Source organism: Octopus bimaculoides, chromosome 12, assembly GCF_001194135.2.
Source record: "Octopus bimaculoides isolate UCB-OBI-ISO-001 chromosome 12, ASM119413v2, whole genome shotgun sequence".
Taxonomy (NCBI): domain Eukaryota; kingdom Metazoa; phylum Mollusca; class Cephalopoda; order Octopoda; family Octopodidae; genus Octopus; species Octopus bimaculoides.
The window spans coordinates 6,564,653-6,569,308 of NC_068992.1; positions in this window are offsets into that span (position 1 = coordinate 6,564,653).

Sequence of the window (4,656 nt, forward strand, 5' to 3'; positions counted from 1 at the left end):
TGTGTGTGTGTGTGTGTGTGTGTGTGTGTGTGTGTGTGTGTGTGTGTGTGTAAATTGGATGGTAATGTTTAAAGTGTCTTTCTTAATAGGTCTGATAGAAATGAGCTGGCTCGGGGTTAAACAACAAAACACTAAAGGAAACTTTTTTTTTCCTTTTACTTAAAAAGATGGAAGCAGTAGTCACGTTTGATTGACGTCTTTGTGTTAACTTTGACTCTTGTTCTGCTGAATCAGAACTGATTTGGAGTAAAACGAAACCAGCAGCAACAGCACTATACACGAAGTTGATGGTTTTGTTAATGTTGTATAACCACATGTCAGTTGCGACTGAGTGGACTTATGACCCAAAGTTTTCTAGCTATGGTCATCTAATCCTTGTCTCAAGCTTTGCATATCTAAGGCTACATTACCCAATAAGTATTTACTTTTTAAAGACGGTCCGGTATACTTAATTAGAAACTTGGCTTCTGTTCCTAGCAGACTGAGCGACTACATGGAGACTTTCTTGTTGACTACAATCTCTGACAGAGTTAATGCTTATTGCTAATGTTCTTTATTTAGTACTAAACCAATTGTGATTGAGAAGACTTATGATCAAATGGCATTCAACCTATAACCATCTCCTTTGTTCAATTATAATACACCTAGAAATATTATATCTAGAAATATATCATCCAGTGTGAACCACTTTTTGTAGAACGCAGAATAGGATTTAAACGGCTGTTTGCTTACTTTTTAGCCGGTCTTGCGGCCATGTTGATTTGACTCTAATTAAGCTAATACCGTGGAGGCGCAATGGCCCAGTGGTTAGGGCAGCGGACTCGCGGTCATAGGATTGCGGTTTCGATTCCTAGACCGGGCGTTGTGAGTGTTTATTGAACGAAAACACCTAAAGTTCCACGAAGCTCCGGCAGGAGATGGTGGCGAACCCTGCTGTACTCTTCCACCACAACTTTCTCTCACTCTTACTTCCTGTTTCTGTTGTGCCTGTATTTCAAAGGGCCAGCCTTGTCACACTGTGTCACGCTGAATATCCCCGAGAACTACGTTAAGGGTACACGTGTCTGTGGAGTGCTCAGCCACTTGCACGTTAATTTCACGAGCAGGCTGTTCCGTTGATCAGATCAACTGGAACCCTCGACGTCGTAAGCGGCGGAGTGCCAACAACAACAAGCTAATACCAGAAAGTTAATGGAATTCAAGAAGACACCGAGTAACAGTACTGCAGTGACTAACCTATATACAAAACAAAGAATACAAATGTACTCATATGAGTACATTTTATAAGAATACATGTTTCTGTGGAGGCGTGCCGATGACGGGGCTGGTTGCTGTGATGGTGCTGGGTGTCAATGAATTTATGCAGAGTGATAAAATGCGGGAGCGAAGCCTGCTGTGTTAACATTATAATTAGGTAAACCTGCTCATCGTTTTACAAAATAAACGTCGCTTGGGTTTAAATAACTCTAAATGCTTCCCCCCACCCCCACCCCCAGCTAGCTATATATACTTCTTACCCTCATGCACAAGTATGTGGTTGTATGAATATATGGGTGTGTGCATGTCTGTGTTTGTGTGTATATGTTTTTATAAGTACATATGAAAGAACAAATATATAAGAGCTAAGCCTCATCATACGCACACACCCACCACACACACACCCACACACACGTGCATGTGGGTGTGAGATTGGGGTGGGTGTAAGTGTGTATATGTACTGCCGTATGAGGCATAAAATTGTACCTCGAAGGAAAACACCTTCTGATAATTTTAAAACTCTCGGATGCTTCTCTTATCGAACCAGTTTATTTTGCCTGTCATTGCCTTCCAAGATTGTTTAAAGAAGAATTATACAAAGCAGAGTTTATGTGTTCGGCATAGATCTGTTGAAGTTAACGCCCTCACCATAACCACAATACAATGACTGAAATGGGTAAAATATCGGAAAAATATAAATAAATTCAACTTTTCGTCATTCTTCATCCGAAAGAAAGGCACTGGCACGAAACGTAAGAATTCGCCCTCTGTTTTGTTACGGCAAACATGCTTTTTCGATAATTCGGCCTTGATAAAAGTTTTAAGAAAAGGTTGGGTACTTTTTTCTTTTTCCAAGAATCAACTATTATCTTAAAAAGGTCAAAATTTCTGTTGGCTTTTCTTTTTTAGCCACCATCCCCCTCTGTATGAAGGGTAAGGGAGGTTCAATTTCTTTAAACCCTGCATGTCATCCTAGATTGTTGAAATCCTTCCCGTTGTTCAACTTTAAATTGTGCAAATGTAAATCTTTGAATAGGAACGGGGTTCCAGAATATTGTTGATTTGATGAGCAAGATTGAGAAGGTATTAAATTCGAGTGTGAGTGTTTGGAAAAACTGTCTTATTAGGCGTGGTTATACAGGTTAGAAGATCGCTTCCCAACCTTGCACCACATTCAACTCCTTTAACAATAAAATCCAGTGTATTTCCTAACAAGTAAGCTTACTGTTACTTTATAATAGAGCAGAATGCTAAACTTTTGGTGATTCGAAGTTTATTTTCGAATTTGTGAGTCAACGAAGGAGCTTCTACAAATTTAGACAACAGACTGAACGAACAACAACTGAATTTCCTTCAATCCACATAAACTATTTCTGTAGCATAGTAGCAAAGGTCCTCAGCATCTAGTGGTAAAGTCACTTTTGGCGCCCGTTTCTATTGTAATATTTCAAATGTTACTATTAATACTTACCCCATTTACTGGTAAAACCATTACGAATTAATCACCGCCTTCCACGGGTCAAAAATAAATTTACAATATAACATTTCATAATATTACAACTGAAAAACCTGTTAGTAATATAAATATTTTACGCCCCATCACACCTGTGTCGCAGGGGTAATAAACCCTCCTCCCTCTCTCGCCCCCACCCTTGCTTTATCCCAGTACTATCGTCTTGAAAAACGAAGCACATGGGAGTCATTACGTTGATAAAAACAAAGAAACAAAACAAAACAAAAAAATGAAGATGGGATGGTTACGGCTAGAAGGCACTGACGGTAGGTCTGCTCAATCTGTGTTGACCTACTTGTAGGTCAACCTAAGAATAACAACAACCGTAACAGCAATAGCACAAGGGTACGTCTAAGCAGCCAAACTTCCTCCAGGTCAACCCCCTACTGTCTTTAAAAAGGAAACTACGCATCAGACAGACTTCTAAACATAATATTTGAATGAAAAAATTAAAGGGGTTAGTAGCGGCTCGGCCACTTTTTGATCCTGGTTCTGTTCTGATCAGGGCTGACCTGGGACGCTAAACCATAACAATAACACTAACTTTAAGAGTTTAATATAAGCCTTAATCAACTTATCTTCTCTCATTATCTCTCTACTACAGTCTAGTAGACCTGAAAAGCCAAAGGACGCTGCTCTTTCTTGTTTCACTAATACGGATATCATCATTTAATGCTATTATTTATAATCTCTATATCGACACTTCCACACACGCTCACACAAGCACGCATTCACTAACGCACTGACTCACACTCTCACACAACCTAAATCACACGCATACACACATTCGTACTCATACATATACACCTAGATAAACTTACATACACACTAACATCCATTCATATACACACGTTCGTGCACACTCAGACATACACACATGCTTCTATATATGTGTGAAAAAGATATTTACAGACAGCAATACGCATATACACACATACATCTACATACAGAATAGAATAATACATAGATACGCGTGTTTGTGTCTGTATGGATGTGTATGCGTGTCTATGTGAGTGTTGGGTGTATGTGCATATATGTGTACGTGTGCTTGTGTCAGTGTATGCGAGTATGAAAGTGTATATATGAAAACTTGGGAGTGTGTGTGTACATGTGTAGATGTATACGTATCTGCATAAATGGATATATGTATGTTTGCATATATGGGTGCATGCGTTTGTGTATGTTTCTCTGTGCGTATGTGCATATGCGAATGTATGTGTGTGTAAATCTATATTTTCAGCACGGCGTCCTTCTGTCTCGGTCGTATCCAAATATCAATTTCGTTTCACTAGGCACAAAGCCAAATTTGGCATGGGTGCTGGTAGAATAGATAGGAGGGTGGTATTTTCTAGGTTCAAAATCGATTGAATTACCCTGTGCCATACGAAATATAACTGGTATTTCTTATCAAATTCGTAGGCCGAAGCGAACAATTTAAAAGGGTCCAAGCTATGGAAAAGGTTGGTATTTAGTTAAACATACTCGCAGACACCTTAAATCTTCTCAGCCATATATCAATTAATATATATTAATATGTAACGGATAAAGGCATAGGCTTGGCTGTTTACTTCTCAATCACATGGTCTCAGGTTCAATCTCATTTTGAGATATTTTGGACAAGGGTTTTCAACAGTTTTCGGGTCAAGCCGAGTAACATCTTCCGACAATGTAGAACAACAATGCGCGTATATATATATATATATATATATATATATATATGTATGTGTGTGTGTGGGGGGGGTAAGAAGTTTGCGTCCCGACCTCATGGTTCTGGGTTCAGTCGCACTGCGTGGCACCTTGGCTAAGTGTCTTCTAGTATAGCTTCGGGCCGACCAAAGCTTTGTGAGTGGTTTTGGTAGACGGAAACTGAAAGAAGCCTGTCGTAT